General features: G+C 39.6%; 1 long non-coding RNA gene across 1 annotated transcript; it reads right to left on the reverse strand.

Annotated features, from left to right (window-relative positions):
• Positions 1-5,006: 5,006 nt before the first annotated feature.
• LOC117825166 lies at positions 5,007-17,076 on the reverse strand. Its single transcript, XR_004633797.1, has 2 exons — positions 16,936-17,076; positions 5,007-5,402 (listed from the first exon to the last, which is right to left on the reverse strand). It is a non-coding gene; the product is annotated as an uncharacterized LOC117825166 (long non-coding RNA).
• Between the last annotated feature and the right edge of the window lie 1,559 nt (positions 17,077-18,635).

Consider the following 18,635-nt stretch of genomic DNA (forward strand, 5'->3'; position numbering starts at 1 on the left):
ATCACCCCACCTCCTCAGAGAGCGCGTGATCATTAGTGGGATGTCCTTATCATAAATTAACACCGGCACATGTCGCTCTGCCTGCTCACACTTTGAGCATAAATTACCGGAGACACACAGCATGAACACGAGGAGAAGCATGACATCCCGGAGACTGACTCTGACACTTGGTAGGTTTACAAACAACCTAAGCATCTCTTTTTTAATCTTTGAAACCAAACTCCGTTAAGAGTGAGTGATTTAACAGTGAGCCGTGCAGTTAAGCTGTTCATAATGTCGCTCTAAAACAAAGCGGAAAATAACTGTCAGCGCTAAAACGAATGTCCTCGGTGTGAGGAAGAAGAGGAAGAGAGGAAGTCACAGGATCTGTCAGGGGCTTTCCAGGTGCAGGTGGATCAGGGCTCTCTACTCCTTACATATGTACTGTCAGATACGCATCAAGCCGTTGATATAGCGTTGGTTTTTCATTTCTACTCTTTAATACAATACAACAAGTCTCCATATCTCGTTTTAATATCTTGCTGTAGTATTCATTGCAGCTTCGAGCATGTCAGTGATAACAGAAGGAGATAATGGTTGAACGTTGTTTGATTCAGTGTCACACTGCGGCAGTAATTCCGGTAAGTGTTGTTTTTTTTTTTGCCTGACTGCTACTCGTTTATAGAATATCATAGACCTGTAGTTCTGTTTGAATAGCGAAATGTATTTATGGAAGCTTATTGCATGATTATCACTCTATAAAGTAGTAGATAATCGGTAAAACTTTGTATGATGCAGGCTGGCAGTAATTCCTGGAAATGTGTTCCAGAGCAGAGAAATGTTAGGTGGTTTCCTGACAAGGAAGGGATCCGGGCGAGATGTACACAGGAAAGGGAAGTGTCATGAAGACAGCACTGAGGGCACACTTGGTTATATGTCTAAATCCATTTTATACAGTCTATGGTCTCAATGAGAAAAGTATGCAGGCTGTGAATAGCCTACTACAGCTTGTTTACATTCGACCTGCTGTGTGTGGTTACACATGACTTCATGTGTAATAGCCACCTTATCACACACTGGCTGATATAATAACTCAGGGCGGATGTCTGTGACCTCCTGCCCTTAATCTATCAGCATGTTGATATTTTGATTTAGGGATTTAATTTCTAGAGAGACAGACACATTTTGTTGGTTCAACACTCCTGTAATAAAACAGAGAGTTACCTGCATGTAAATAAACAGGTCAGAGGATACTCGTGGTTGTGTGAGGACATCAAAAATAACTTACCTGTACAGTGGGTTATTTTTCTAAGGACAGATCTGCAGCTTAAAAGACCTGTGAAACCCTCAAAGATAACACCATGAGATTTCAATCTCTGTGGACCATGATATCAGGAAACAAGTCAGGTTTGTTTGTGTCAATGGTCATGTTTTCGTTAAGTTATATTTGAAATCTTACACTGCTTTTAGATGTGCCCCTCACGTTTTGGTTTCACTTTGAAACTTTCACAGAAAACTTACAGTAAAAAAAAACAAGCTCAGCAGATGACTAAGAAAACAGCCAAAACTGTCCTCTAGATAACTGCATCATGGTAATCAAGCACAGCGTAATAGTTTCCTGTAAGTCTGTGTAAACAACTACTGGCCTCAAAAATACTCCTTAGTTACTATTCCCGACCAGCACAACAAAGTAAAAGAACACAGAAAATCAAATTTCTCTCCCTACCAGAGAAATCCAATGATGCAAATTTGTAAAGATGTATGTACTAATGTACTGATGTATTATTAATATTATTATTAATAATAATAATAATAATAATAATAACAATAATAATAATAATAATAACAATAATAATAATAATAATAATAATATATTTCGTATTATTATTATTATTATTATTATTTAGCTGTTTTCATTGAATCAGTTATTAGTTTTGTTAAGCAGCTGTGCCACACAGTTTTCAGTGTTCCTCTAGTCTCAGACCAAATGAAGGATAACTTTGCTAGACTGTCCAAGTTTGGATGATGCAACCATGATGTAATGGGGTCACGATACAGTCTCAGCACATGTGAATCAGCAGCTCTTGGCACACGTGTTGAAACAAAAGAGCTGCTGTAACAGAGGAAAAGGAAACCCGGTTTTACCACCTTGGTTTGAATGTGATACGTTTACAAACCAAGCGTTTATGTAATGTGTAGTAATTAGAGTTCACATTTCATGTCTGCATTTAGTCCATGAGATGTGGGTCAGGCTGGTGTAGTCTTTCAATCTGCAGTGGGATTGATATGAAGAGGTATGAGGGCTTGTTTGTGTGAGTTGTGCTTTAATCTTATTGCTGATTTTCCCCTTAAATGTTGAATTTTTGATTTTTTGTTATAAGAGTTTGTACTGTATATAAAGTATTGAGTGCAGATGATGAAGCCATTATTAACTACAGCTTTTTATTATTTAACCTTTTTCTTGAAAGATGTACAGTGAAATCTATCACTAGTTTTAAACAGCGGCAGAGCCAAACAGTCATCCAAGTTACTTAACGATTAATGGAGAGTACTTTTACTAGTCTGGCTTGTGTTTGGGTGATGCAACCATGATGAAATGGGTTCATTGGACTACCCATTCAGAGCACATGAATGAAAAACAAAAGTGACGTAGGGAAATGGAAAAAGGAAACCAGTCCCGCCTCCTCAGATGAGGAAATATTGATTTACTTTTTCACTTCCAAACGCCCTACTGGAATGTTAACACAATAATTACTAGAGCAAACACACCTCTGACTAGTAAATCATTCAACATGCTGTGGAATTCAAAGTGCAAGGCAAATAATCCACTGAGCTTTATCCTCTCTTTAAACAGCCAAGTGTTAAAGATAATCAAGGGATCAGCAGGTTGCTTCTGTTACAGTTTGTTTCCGTTATTTTTATCAACTCTCATGAGCACACATACAAATATTAAAGCATGTAAAAGTGGAGGCCCTCAATGCTTATCTGTCATTACTCAGTTCCTCCTTGTGTTGAGCCTGTCTGCTCGTTGTGGGTTGTCTGTGATTTATTTTAGTTGATCTGCTTATTTTACCTCATCTTAAAGCTCCAGTGGGGGGCTTTTAGGTTATATTGATTTTGGCGCTTCCTGTGGATAAAGTGTTCCCTCCCATATCATCACTGTGGGTTCTTTTAACACTAAAACAAGTTACTCTTTTGAATTCTGAACCAGAAAATGGGAAATAAAAATCCCACTTACAGTTTCTCCCCCACCGATGGTTTCAGACAAATAACTGTGTAGAAGTAATCAGTCTTGTTGTTAATCGTTTTTTGTTGCATTTGTAGCTGATAGAAAAACCCATCAGAATAATTTAAGTTTGTTTCATGACCAAATAAAAAAACCCCGACAGGACATTTAAGTACAGATAGACTCATTAATTTGCCAATTAATGGTATTTAGAGATCATCAGCTTGTGTCTGCAGGCTTATTAAATTAAGACATATAAACAGTTAATGTCTGCGGACACCGCGACAGCCTTGTCACTGTTAACACCCCTCTGAATAACATGTTTTTACATCCTCAATAACAGCCACCAAACAAGTTTTCAATATTAAAAAGTTAAGATTTTAAATCAAACAATAATAAATAACAACAGCAATGTGATATCAGCGTTATATATCGGCCATCCATCAACCTGAGTTCTCAATTATCAGCATCAGCTGTGAAAGAAACAATGTGGATTTTGGATGAGTCTCATGTCTGTGTAGTGTTTCTTTCCTCTCTTTGTGGGAACTTGTGTCTGTGGCTGTGTTGACTTCGGCTATGTTCACACTGCAGAAAAAAATGGTCCCAATCCGATTTTTTGGGGGTCAAGTGACCAGGTCAGATTTTTTAGAGGCAGTGTGAACACTCAAATCAGATTTAGACCACTTCCATATGTGGTCCTGAATCAGATACAGATCTGACTTTTTTCAGTGCGACCTCAGTGTGAACGGCCAAGGCGGATTTGATGTGCATTTGATACTTTCACATCACTTTATAGCGACACATGTCACAATTCTGAGCGGCGGTAGCCTTGCCTCAATTAAGTGTCCTGCCGAAGGAGTCTTGGGGAGAGCCGCTGACAGATGTAAATGACAGTTGGCCTGGACATCCGGAAGTTTTGAATAAACTGTGAAACTATTAACATTGCAGACACACCACTCCTGACTCCGTGTCCGCATCCACATAGACCTTTCAATCGTATCTGCGGCCACAGCTCCACAAAAAGCTGAAACAAGTAATTTGGCTCTCCTTTTTTTTATACTTGACCTCCTCTGCACCTGGTCATTCATTCTCCGGCTCCCACTGCACAAAAACTTTGTAAGAAAGGCGAAAATGCTGACTTCCTCCATGTTTACGTTTGTGAAACAGCTGCATGTGACGTCATTGTTACTGTTCTTTTACGCATGCGGGGCAGTTCTGAGCCCAAAACAGCTCACACTCTAATCGGATACAGGTCACATTATAGATGCTAATCTAAACAGGCCAACAAAAAATCGGATCTGAGCGAAAAATCTGAATTGAGCATTAAGCCTTGTAGTGTGAACGTAGTCTTTGTTCCAAAGGAAGTTTTGGATCCATTTGTTGTCACTTTTAATCTCTTCATGGCTAAGTTTTGTGTCATTTTCAGTCAACCTGTTGCTTGGTTTGCTTTGTTGGTTGTTGGTCTGTGGTCGTTTTAATTTCTGTGTTGTGTGTTTCTTGTCTTTTTCAAGTTGTTTTTGCCTTCCTGCCTTTCTGGTGGTTTGACTTTTTTTAATACTTCACACAGTCTTGCCTGTCTTTACAGAGATCGGAGATCACAAGTTTTTCTGTGTTTGTTTTTTCACTATGAGTGTCCTTACATGATGGTTTGTTTGCTTAGGTGGGGCAGCTGAAAGTTTTCGATTTCCCTTTCTAACCGTCCAGAGTGCAGACTCGTGACTCACAGTTTCCACATAGAGTGAAAACAAACACGTTATCATCAGGACAGGTCATTCAAGTTTACAAGTTTCCTGACTTTGAGTATTTTGATTAGCACAGAATATGTTTAATGTAAGGGCAGCTAGCATCATACAGCCACCTTTTCACATGAGTTTCCTGATATTTTAAGAATAACACAAGTTTCCTTTCAGTTTTGCAGAAGGTTTCCTTTTCCTGAGTAAGCATCTGAAGCAATACTCTGCAGTGGGCAGCGGTTCTCACATCTGTAACTTGGCTTCTCTTCTCAGTCTGATGATTCTTCTTCTTCTCCTTCTGTCTGTTCCCAGATTAGATTGTTTCCTCCTTCCATGCAGACTCCCTCTTCCAGATCTCTTAGGCATCCCAACAGAAGATTTCTGGTTTAAATCCTGATAGTTTCCAGGAGAATCCCTCTGTCCTCATGTCTTGAGCGTGCAGACTTGACCCCTGACCCTGCAACCTGTTGAGAAGAAAGAAATGAGCAGTTTGTTTTTGATAAGTCAAAGAACTGTTCATTGACATTTGCATTAGTTCACCCTTACAAAAACTGCACCTAAAAAGGGGCTCATGTTGTAACCCACAGTGTGTATTATATGTTCTCAACCAGGAATTAAAAGATGATGAAATCATGATGAAAGAGTTTGAAGCATGTTTCCAGTTTGTGTACTGTTTAAGTGTGTGTTTTTGTTTTCCTCATTTCCAGTTGCTGTTTTTTGCCTGTCGGTTTCACTCTCTTGGGCTGAGACATCAGAGGCGAAGACAACCTGCAGCGTCAAACCTCAACCTAATGGCGTCATATACCAGCTGGATATACAACCCCCTCAGCCATCCAGGGGGGAGATGAACTGGGAGTTAGGGGATGTAAGTTCTGCACACTCAAATAAGTTTATTAAAAAAGGATCTGATATAAACTGAGAGACACAGTCATTGAAAAGCAATCAGATATGACTACAGTTACTGGATTGGATTTGTCACTATTTTCTCTCAGAGTCAGGGAACATGCCTGCTTTGATTCACATGAAAGCAGGATGTTCTTTTTTGTCAGCATATACATTCATTTAAGTTAGTTTGTTCATTTCTGTAGAACTCTGTCCTCTCCTGACATTGATTTCCCACTCGTCCTGCTCTAGCTTGCTGCTTGCACACCCTTTTAACCACTTTGTGGTTTACAGTTCTGGCTAGAGAGTTGTGGATCGTGAATCATAGAAAACCTTGCCACTTTATCTCCCGTGAAAACGGTCAGGCTTAGTGCACTTAATGTAAAATGCAGTCAGCAAGTTGGTCATAGCTAACACCTTCTTTTTTACACTAAGCTGTGCACTCTGATGTCCTTGCTTGAATTCTGATCCTTTCTTTGGTGAGTATCATTGTATTTAAAGTACAGCACACTGTGTAGCATTTTCAGTGTTAAAACTAAAAGAATAGCTTAGTATATTTACACAACTGGTGAAAAAATGATCAGAGTTAAAGGAGAGTTCCAGCATTTGTTTGAGTGTCAGTATTTGGGAGTCTGAATGACCCAAAAAACTTTGGAGGTGCTTCAGTACGAGGCCCTCTATCTCTGATCCTTCCTGCCATGTTATCAGACAGTTTGGGTGAGAATGATTCTGAGTAGTGAGACTTGCACAATTATAATGAGTCAAGTAAGTTTTCTGCCCAACAGGTTGCATAGCTTTATGATTGAGTCCCCTTTCCACACAGGAAACCCCCTGCAACCCTTTAGCTGCTTCCTCTCCTCTTTCTCTTTGTTTTTATTTAACCCTTTTCTCACATTGATTTCAAAACTTTATATCACACTCACAATTGCTTTTTTACTAAATCTGCATTACTGTTAAACCCATCCGTTTGTTTATTTTTCAGTTTACCAGTCTGGCCCGTGGACTTCGTTTTGATCCAAAAGAGGTTGTGAATGTAACGGTTCACTCCATCACACTGAAGGAATGCAAGAGCTACATATGTGCCAAGTGGGATAATGCAAGGGTAAAGATCAACTACCTGTCCTCATCTGACACTAACCTTACAGTGTGGAAAGTTTGAGTGAAGGAATGTGGACATTTGATAGGGATTTTCCCAGATGTCTCTGTCAGACTGGTTGGATGAGATTTGTACTCTGAGGCAGGAAGTGTTTATGGCAGCAAGTCAAGTGTTATTGCAACACACTTTCTATGGTTTTAAAAAGAAAAAAAAAGGAAAGGAAAGAAGGAAATTTAGCTCACTAGGATCTTACATTACATGAGATTAGCTATATTTGTAGAGCAATTCTTATTAAAAGCAGGACACAGTGGAATTACCCTAGTGCAAACATAAATGTGTATAGAATGACTATCACTCTTCCCATTAAATATGCAACACCATGGTTCTTCCATAACTGCTGGATTTATTTCCTCTCAAATTAAGTAAACTACATCGTCATCAAATCCACTGGCATACATCCATGCCACACGGACCGTAAACAAGATGTGCTTTTTTTGTAGTGAAATACCATGCTGGCTTCACACAATGGAGAGGAGTTGAGTCCATAAGAAACATAAATCTTCCATAATGGGAGCATACATACGGTAGCCCTAAAAGGACATGATTAAATACATTTCATTTTCTCAGTTTTCTCTAGATAATGTGCAGATTTCACTTGTTTTCTCAAGATCATAACTTATTTTTCTTTTTATCTCAAGATAACAAGCTTTGTTTTCTTGAGATAACAAGAAAAATAAGACGTGAAGACTGAGAAATAAAATGTATTTAATCACGTTCTTTTTGGGCTTTCGTACTAAATGTAAAAGGAGCAAATTTACACATATGGTAACCAAGTAACTTCAGGTAATAGGAAAGGAATGTGATCAGTTTCTTCAATTATTTTGTTTTTTCACAAACGGAGGAAATAAAATGTATTTAATCATGTCCTTTTAGGGCTTCGTACATACAATATTACTTCCTAAACAAAATGTATAAACTTTTACCACTTTTAACAAAGTTTTTTACTGTCATCGCTTTGTGCACCGGGAAAATGTGCACCAACTAAAATAGTTCCAACTTCCAACATGGCGCTACTGCGTAATCGGACAATTATACAAAAATAAATCATTAAATAATATATGTGAAGTAAAACCACATGAAATGACAGAACAATTATGGCAGTTACATTTCTACTGTATCATACTTGTTTTGGCAATTTGTCTGATAAACTAACAAAAACAAAACTTAAGGTCAAACTTAATTACGACCCTCCTGTTAATGATTGAGCCGTGACGTCTCATGTTAAATATTAACCTTCTCACACTGCTGATGTCATCCTGCACTGTCTTTGTTTGGATACAGTCTGTGGTGCACAGGGTGTGTCATTAAGATCAGATTAGACACATGCAGAAACTTCTGTGTGTCTCCAGAGAAGAAAGCTGTCGTTTGGGGGTGTGCATGTGTGTGTTTGTGTGTGTTTTTGAATAGATACTGGTGAACAGATTACAATCATTTCTAAATTCTTAAACAAGTTGCATTTAGTGTTTTGCATTGCTGTTCTCCTTCACTAAGTCATGATTATGATAACTTAAAGCTGTCTCAACAGTAACAAAGACCACTTATTGAACTTCCTCATCCTCTCACACAGACCTGAGTGAGAGGACATGTCCGGACATGTTCACTTGCCAACCTAAATTGTATTCAATTGATATTAAAGTCTGGGCTTTTATTTCTAATGCAAACCTCATAAAACAACATTACTTGTAATACAAAAACACGTGTGAACCGTGTGAACCTATCTTTTAGCTCTAACTCATTCTTATCTTTTTCTTTCTCTGTGTCTGTTTCCCCCCGCAGGTCAGAGAGGAAGCATTCTGCGAAGGTAAGTGTTGCCTTGAAGCTGCAAACAACCACATCATTTAAATAATCTCTTAACAGTCATCTTATGCTGGGAAAGTCAGATTGATTCATGTTGCAGTGTTTCCCCTAGGTTTACAGCCTTACGGGGGGGGGGGGTTATCGTTTTGGTTATCGGTTTTACCAAGTATTAAAAACGTCAATTTTCACTCTTTTAACACTTTTGCTTTTGTAATATCTTAAGTTAAATAATCTAGCCTGCAAAAAAGTCAAAAGAAAAAGTGACCACTATATCTGATTCTCTTGATTCAATAAATAAATAAAAATGCCATGAACGCAAAATACAGGTCTGCATTGCACTTTTACGACAGTCCCTGAATGCACCTGCGCTCTGGACAGACAGCTCACGGCACTCTTTAATGCCAAGGAGTTGATCAAAACTTACTAAATGTGTCTGATGTATCACCAAACTGGATTAAAGCTGGGGTTGGGAGTCTCGGAAAACTAGCATGAATTTGAATGTAGCATTTCCTCAGGACTCCGTCTAATCCCTCCCCCCCTCCCCTCTGAGCTCCTCTAAAACAACGCCCCCCGCTCACATGCACGAGTGCCACTGATTCTCGACCATAAGATGGTGACGGATTCAAAACCGGTCCTCAGCACAACATTATCATAGTGAAAGTTAAAACACAAACAAACATGGCTATTGTTAGTACTCACAACTGTCATGCTAGCATTATCCAGTCGTACACAATATCAGGAGTAAAGCTATAATACATATAATACTGTAACAGCTCTACTGTTTGTTAAACCTGTTCAGTGTAGATGTTCTTAATTCCTACAGTGTTGACAGTTAGTGAAGGCATCAGGAGAGGTGTAGAGTGTGAGAGTAAGAGAGAGGAGAGACAAGAGGAGAAGTTTTTCATTCATTCAAACATTGATTGTTGCTTTGTTGGTTGGTGTGGTCACGGCCGACAGTGACCGGTTATTAAAGCTCAACATGTTCACGAATCGGCTCGTCATCCCTACAGCGTCCGGACGGACGCTACAATACATCTACATTTTCTGTAGGACTTACTAAATGTCATTAATTCTTTTGCTTGTCAGAGCCCCCGTGGTGAGAGCTTTTTAGACTCTGATCCGGACTACAGTCCTGAGCAAAGCACCTCATCGGGTCAGAGGGGACAGGCCCAAAGTCGAGCGAGGGGGCAGTGAATAGAGTCAGGGGAAGCAGAGGCAGGGGACGGGGAGTGAACGCCAGGGAAATGTACGTGCAGGAGGCGGGCAGAACGGCAGGACGGGATTTGATTGGTTTAAAATTTTGGGACCCAAAAACGGTGATTGGTTGGTGTTTTCCCAGGTTTACTCCGGCTGTAGATAGCAGCTTTTTTTCACTCTTTTTTAGGAACACATTATATATTGATTGCCATCAGGACATAAAGATCATTTAAACAGTATAACAAAAAGTGTATCTAAATCTGACTACCAACCCCAGCTTTAAATCAAGCTCTAGATGTGGAGCTTTTTACGGTAATGGCAGCAAAAACGTGAAAAGTCAAATATTAAACAGACGTCCACCGGTTGTGTCTTTGTCACTAACGCACACCGGGGGGTAAAAATCCTCAATGAACAGGAGACTGGTTCACACAGTACACCTGCTGCAGGTAGAGACCAAGCTAACGCTGCGCCTCTCAAATAATAACTCAGCCCGTTACAGGAATGCATAGCTTTAATTTCTAAAGATTAGACGCACAGCGGAGAAAATATGAACTCTTAATGTCCAACTGTCGGCCACTAAAGTTTTCGTCTGAGTCTGTATAATCAGTGATGCACTTTAGCTCGTCATAGTCTTGTTTTCGTCTTGAAAAACCGAGTTGTTTATCGTAACATTTATCGTATCATTGTGCTGTGATGTGTGTATGTGAGCGCATGTGTTTGTGTGTCTGTGTGCACATGGAGTGGAACGCTGCCATGCAATACAGAGAGCAGATGAGCATAATGACATCCCGTCATGTAAATAAGATAAATAACATCAGTATATTTAGTCTGTTTAATAAAAGAACAAGTTTAAGACCTGATCTATAAGAGAGGTAACCCTGAATTACTTCTGCTGTGATCTGGGGGGCGCCCCCGATTCTGATCCAGAATCTGATCCTGACGGAGAGGCGCCTGTAGCAGGACCTTTCTGAAGGATTGGTCACAGATTCTGTGTTTCTTGTTGTTTTATTTGTCAGTATGTCGACGTGTGTCTTGGTACACAGCTACAGCTACAGCTATGAACATGTAGCTATGTGGCTATGCTAATTAGCGCTAGCACTTATCCATGATAAATAAAAATCATCTACTAGATCTTCAAATCTGCAGACGTGGGGAGTAAAACCTACCTCTGCCAGAAAGGCAGCGGGACCTTTTCTGAAGGATTGGTCACAGATTCTGTGTTTCTTGTTGTTTTATTTGTCAGTATGTCGACGTGTGTCTTGGTACACAGCTACAGCTACGACATGTAGCTATGTGGCTATGCTAACTAGCGCCAGCACTTTAACATGATAAATAAAAATCATTCACTAGATCTTCAAATCTGCAGACTTGGGGAGTAAAACTGACCTTTGTGTTTATTAAGACAGCCTACAACTAGCATGCCTCCCTCCTAAGCTCCTTGTTACCACACATTTGTGCAGGTAATGAAAAACGGAGGGGGGATTCAGTATTATTTTATACAGTCTATGGGCTGAATAAGCTCCGAGCTCTGACTCCGTTACAGACCGGATATTGTTGTGACGTAACAAAAACATGGAAGTCTGAAACGGCTCGTTTCACACACATTTACAGAAAGGTGTAGAAATCAGAACAGGGGCAGAATGGATTTTTTTCATTCTCGGGGGGTTTGTAGACATGCCAGGGAAACATATTTCAGGTAGAGAACCATTATAAGTCCATTTTGCATGATATGTCACCTTTAATGGTGGACCACATACTGTCAGCTACTCTGTCATAATGCTCAGGCTTGTTAATAAGACAGTGAGAGCAGCTTTGATCAGATAGAACTATTAGACCAGAAACCCCCTTTGCTTTTGGTAAAAACAAGGTTTTGGCTTCATAAAAGAGGCCTGTGTTAGTTTGTCAGACCTATGTATGTCTTCTAGTAAGTCTTTTGTTAGATAGTATAACAATTTAAATCTGATAAAGTCAGGAGTTTTTAGTAGACAAACTTTGATACAGTGTGTTTTCCTTTAGGAATTATGTTACTGCAATCCACCTACTGGAGCAGCTTCAGAAACTTTGTGTATCTTTGACTAGTTCAGAACCTGAAATATGTAGAAATGAGGCTCAGGTTTCATATGTTATCTTTTACCGTAAATGTGTGATGGCACTGATTGGACAATGAGCTCCACCTGGTGGTGTTTCCTCTGAAAACCACTGACTTTATTGACACAGTGTTTGAGTGGATGGAAACAAACCTTCTTCAATGTGTCCTTTCTTTGAGATGGAAACTAACCAATGAGCTCTTTCCTTTTCAAGAAACTAAAGCCTCATGTTGCAAATAACCATTATTTACTCTGTGACATGATAGAAAAAACACTACCAGCTGATCTGCTGCTGTTTGACATGTTTTAAATATTTTTTCTGTTTTTTTTTCCTACCAGTCAACTGCACTACTCTCACGATGCCAACAGTCTTCCCAGCAGGTGAGCAAACACTTGTTTCCTCAACACATTCACTGATCTCTGTGGTTCGAACAATTGCTCATTTGAAACCAGTTTGACAGTACCGCAGATAAACCACAGGATGTCTCATATGTGGTTACACTACTTTCTCAGAGTTCTGTCAGATGTGGTTTGCATAGGGATAGGGAAAACTGTGGCTACCATTAACTGTGCAAGAATTTCTCTACGTAACAATACACATAATCCCATTAGACATGATATATACTTAAATCTATGAGAACTGACACTACTGTGCTGTGTCCATGTCAAGTTTGTCATCTATGCTCCACAAGATTTTAAAGTCAAGGTACACAGAAGTTAGTTAGATTTGGTACATGATACAATCCCAACAGTATCTTGATTTGATATGTTAATCCACAACAACACAGGCAAATACATCTATTTTGAATATGAATTGATGTGTATGGGTTACACCTTGGTGTTGTGAAAAATGAAGGATTTTGTCCCCATAAAAAATCACCAAATAGCATTTAATTTGAACATAAAATATTCAGTTAAAGCAACTGCCATGATAGTTAATTTGGTGTGGATATTGGCATCTCCTGTGGATGGAGTATGTGGTTTATAGTCAAGTTTAGAGCTCAGCAGCCTGTTGCACCAGCTGTGCGTAAATTCAAATGTAGGCTCGTTTGAACATAATTTTTATTTAGGATGGAGTTTACACTCTACTATCGTTTTGGGTGTTGCACCAACTGAAATAGTTCCAATGTGAGCATAAGTTACAACTTAATTCTTACACTTAGCTCCTAGTAGGTGTAAAGTCCTCCGTAGAGAACCGGTTGACATGGTGCGTCGTTTTGAAAGGTGGGATCATTTGGAGGATGAGGAGATACAGAGGGTTCTTCTAGCTATATTACGTCAGCGAAGTGTTATCCGCAAGAGATTAGATCCTTTGGAAAAATATGATGACCAAGATTTACACTTCTGAGTAGTAACGTATGTTGTAGTTGATAATTTCACCACTCATTGTCACTGTTATTATACTGTAGATAAAGGATTTAGGCTATAGTGATCACCTTACTATGACACTGTATCAAGATTTACATAACTTTTGTTGTTGTTCTGTGACAGTAGCAGCAGTTGGCGGAAGTTTGTTTCAGCTGTTGGTCAGTTCGGAGACTATTAGGCATGAAAGATAACATGGTAAGAACCCCTGCATCAAAATTGGTGCTTTCCTCTGATTGGCTGCTGGAAGTGTATACGTCATATCTGCGGCAATGTTTTGGTTAGTTTGGATGTTACGGTCTACTAGTTAAGATGAACCTTACATCTCTGTGGTGCAAGCAAACAATGACACAACTTAAGTTACAAACCAAGCGGCAACCTCTGGTCTAAAAATATGAGTCCAATGCGGAGGTGCTAAAAACTGCAGTTCATCGCTGGCTCTGGAAGTACCGGAAGTCACATACACATGAATGGAAAAAAGACGATCTTTACAGCAGAAATAAACCTATTTACAGCCTGGTACAAAAGACGAGTGTAGTCTGAATAGCTAATTTCTGGATGTGCTCTCACTGTGAGGGGTTGAATTTTTTTTCTAACGCGGCAATTTCAAAGATATTGAGATTACGAGTCTTCTAATGAGAGGCACAGCTGCCTGTGGGAACACTGCAGCTGTTGGCTAGGAGGCTCAAACTCTGCCTCCGTCACACTGGCTCAATAGAAGCAATATGGCTCCCGCCGACGATTGGTCTCAAAACAGCTCTTCAGACACAGATGGGTGACGTCATGGATACTATGTCCATATTTTATACAGTCTATGGTTTGGAAGTTACGGTCTGCTAGTTAAGATGAACCTTACGTCTCTGTGGTGCAAGCAAACAATGACACAACTTAAGTTACAAACTAACTAGTTTCAATGTATGGATTAGGGTGGGCTTTACACCCTAACTTAGGACACAACTTATGCACAGCTGGTGCAACAGGCTGCTGGTAATCAGAATTAGGTAATCTTTGAAGGTCTATCTGGATAAGGTTGATCCAGTCTAGTTTCTCTGTGAAAACTTGGGACAAAAATGAGCTGGATCACCTGATTCTAGACAGAAATGGATTTACAGATCAACATGATTCTTCTCCAGATGAAAGCTTCATAAGAGCGGCTCACCAAGATTTGATTTCCATTTTTGAACCAGCACAGAGGTTTTTTTGGCTGGTTATAAAACAGACTGAACAGACTCATATTTATGACCTAAAAAAGCAAACAAGACCACTAACAAGAGAAGTGACCACCTCTTAGGTGGGGTACCTAGTGATGAACTGCATGCTGCTGACACAGACGTGTTTAGTGTTTAACAGCCAGCATTCTCTATGGGTGATGCATATGACTGTTAAAAGAAAGCAGTATGAGATTTTTTTTGTCAAGAAACACATGTACAGGACAAGCGAAGCAAAGAATGTTTTGTCAAAAGGGGGCATCCAAATTCACAGAAATTGAAAGTTCCCACAGAAGCTTTAAATTGTAATTTGTAATCTGTCCATCTAGTGTTATAAATATAATCTGTCATAAACTGAGCCACAATCTTTTTCTAAACCTAACCTGATTGATCAACCAAATCTTTCAACAACTAACAAATTGTTGCTTCAACACCTACATCCCATATACCTACATACCTACACATAAACTGAGTAAAGAGTGATTGTACAAAATGAAAAGGGTTCCTGTAATTCTAGGAGCATATTAATCTGTACGGCATGAGGCTGGCCACTGATCAACATTGGCGTTTTTTTTGTTTTGGAAAAAGTGACAGAGTGGAAAAACAGCCACACCCAAGTTTTCCACTTGATTTCAGTGAGGGAGTTTACCCTACAGACTCATAAAATCCCCTCTTTAGATTTGAATGTACAACCTCAGCTGAAATGGAACCTGATCCTGTTTCTGAGAAATTGGTCCGATGTTGGGAAGGTAGGAAGTAGGCCAGGAGACGTCTATGAAGTGAGTCATGACCAGTGATTAGATCTAAGACTAGTTCCTCACGGAAACGCTCTGGTGTTAACCTAGGGACTTAAAAACAATTTTTTTGACGCCTTAAGTTTGGCCGTGGTGATTTGTCTGGAGCCAGATGTTGCAAAACAAGTGTGACTGAACATATGATGACATTATCAACTAATAATAATAATAATAATAATAATAATAATAATAATAATAATAATAGTTTTATTTGTAGAGCACTTTTCAAAACCTGGTTACAAAGTGCTTTACATGGGCAGCAAAATAAAACAGGCAGATCATAGAAACACACAAGTCAAGATAAAGAAATAAAATATATTTTAAAAGACATAAAATTCCCGTAAAAGAACTCTAAAGGAATACAATTATTTTAAAATATATTTCTTCAGACGGTTAAAATAAAATAAAGTCAAATAAAATTCAGATAAAATCCGGGAAGGCTCTGCGATAAAAGTATGTTTTAAGAAAGGATTTAAAAGAGCTCACTGACTCAGCAGACCTGATCTCCTCGGGCAGATAGTTCCAGAGTGTCGGACCCCTCACTGCGAACGCCGTGTCCCCTTTTGTTTTCCTTTTAGTATTTGGAATGCACAGTAAACCTCTGCCCGAGGATCTCAATGTACACGTCGGCTCGCAGGGTATTAAAAGGTCTGCTATATAGCTCGGAGCAAGACCATGCAGAGCTTTAAAAGTAATCAGTAAAATCTTAAAATCAATTCTAAAACATACAGGGAGCCAGTGCAAGGAAGCTATAACCAGAGAGATGTGGTTGGATTATTCGGTTCTGGTTAAAACCCTGGCAGCTGAGTTCTGTACAGTTTGGAGACGATCAAGGGATTTGTTGTGCAGGCTGCTAAAAAGACTGTTACAATAGTCCAGGCATGAGGAGATAAAAGCATGTAAAATCATCTCTGTGTCTTTACAAGTTAAAACCGACTGAATTTTAGAAATGATTCTGAGGTGGTAAAAACAAAACTGTACTAATCCTAGCACTAGCGTCCTTACAAAACACTAATGCAATGTTTAGAATTATTGCTAGCAGAAACACACTTTAAATATTGTACTTAATGACAAAATAAACTGTTTTTAAGTGTGTATTTTCTCTTGGGTTTCCTAGTAAAGTCTATTGTGTTTGCCCTTGTGTATTTCCCTCTGCTTTGATTACCCTCATTAGTTTCACCCGTGTCAAACATGTCTGATTCCCTTAAGTGTATTCAGCCTCTCTTTCCTCTCTTCTTTGTGGGATCACTGGTCTTCCTCGTGTCCTTCTCGTGCTTTAACCAGCTTTCAGTGTTTTTCTTTGTTAAACTTCTCCTGTTCCCCGTGATTCCCTGTGTTTTCATTGGACATTCTGAATAAATTTTTATCATGGATATTTAAAGTCAGTTTTTGTTTGACCTGTGTTAGTAACCTGTCACGTTGGGAAAAACAGAGGAAGGAGGACACAAGTGCAAATTTGAAATAAAAGGTTTTAATAAACAAAAGAACAAAAGGTACAAACAAGTACTTACTAGTGATGTGTCCTCCCGTGTCGAGGCTTTGAAGCGTGTGCCGAGTAATCCAGGATGATTTCTGTGAAGCGCGTATCGAGGCTTGTGTTGATGACGTATGTGCTGACGTTTGAAGCCTCGCGAGCCGCCTGTACCACGTGACTGATATAGGAACTGGTTCGCGGGTTTGGTGCGTGATTCGAAATATAAGGGGTAGCGCACAGTCACAACCTTCTCCCCAATTTGTTTCCACTTTCCCTTATGACCTGGCCATTGTATCATAAAGACAGACAACATATTAAGAAGTTCATTATATATGTGTTGGCATCACAAACATCATTCACTTATTCAATTCAAAGCTTCACACACCAAAGGGATGGTGTCATTATAATCACTGCGCTTATTTTACATTTATTGTCCACTTGATGGCGCAGTAGAGCAAATGGAGCACCATGAAGCTTCGGCCCATGAGTGAACCAATTGGATGGAAAGCCTCAATGCTTCAAGAAGCTTCCTCTCGCCATCACTAGTACTTGCTGAAATGTTGAAGAAACTAGATCAAAAAAGTCCAAAATATAACACAGGGAACACAGGAGAGACGTAAAATGATCCAACACAGGACAGGAGAAACAGAGGAACTAAAAATACACAGAGTAATCAACACAGGTGTGGACACAGGTGAAACTAATCAGGTTAATCCAAAAGGAGGGAAACACACAAGGGCAGGAAGTAAAACTAAAACTGAAAACACAGGGGAAAATAACTACAAAATGAAAGCCGCCAGCGGCGATGAACGGGCCCTCGCACACCTGCAGCTACCTCCTACGTGAGCCACCGCCACATGTAAACCACCGCCTGATATGAGCCACCACATGATGTCAAAGCAAGATCTGAGAGTATATACCGCTTGTGTCCCTTGGGTGGTGCAAATGTTCAAAGTTTTTGGCAGATTGCCAAGAAAACCTCAAACTTGACAGTCTGCCACGCCCACAATTTTAATCTGAACGGTATGCCTCTAAAGATTTGGAATTATCAATATGTCTGCTATATAATGTGCCTTGTTTGGACTGAGTTGGAGAAAAGCCCTAGGAGGAGCTCTCCAAAGTGTGCACCCTTATTTGGGCATCATTCTTCACATTCAAAGCTGTATGTGCGTTTGATGCACCGCTTGAATGCCTGCCACGCCCACAATTTTAGCCTGAACGGAATTTGTTCTGATAATTTTTTCTTGTCAATGTGTCTACTAAAGGTTGCCCTTTGTTTGGACTGAATCGGAGAAAAGCCCTAGGAGATGATAGCGAAAGTATGCACCCTTATTTGGACGCCATTTTTCATGTTCAAAGCTATGTGGCGCTCTTCCTGCTGAGTTTGGGATATGGGTGCAAGAGGCTTTTTTGTGCGTCCTGGTGCCATGAATATGCGTATTAATTTTCAAGCATGTAGCTCAAAATAACCTCTATGGGGAGGGGTTTTTGAAAACTGTAGGGGGCCCCGCCTCAAAGTCTGCCACGCCCACAATTTTAGTCTGAATGGAATTTGTTCTGCTAATTTTTTCTCATCAATGGGTTTACTATAGGTTGCCCTTGGTTCGGACTGAAGAAAAGCCCTAGGAAATGATAGCAAAAGTATGCACCCTTATTTGGACGTTTTTGGACGCTTTTTGGAGACATTTTTAATTTTCAAAAATAGGTGGCGCTCTTCCTGTTGAGTTTTGGATATGG

The sequence above is a fragment of the Notolabrus celidotus genome, chromosome 2, assembly GCF_009762535.1.
Source record: "Notolabrus celidotus isolate fNotCel1 chromosome 2, fNotCel1.pri, whole genome shotgun sequence".
Taxonomy (NCBI): domain Eukaryota; kingdom Metazoa; phylum Chordata; class Actinopteri; order Labriformes; family Labridae; genus Notolabrus; species Notolabrus celidotus.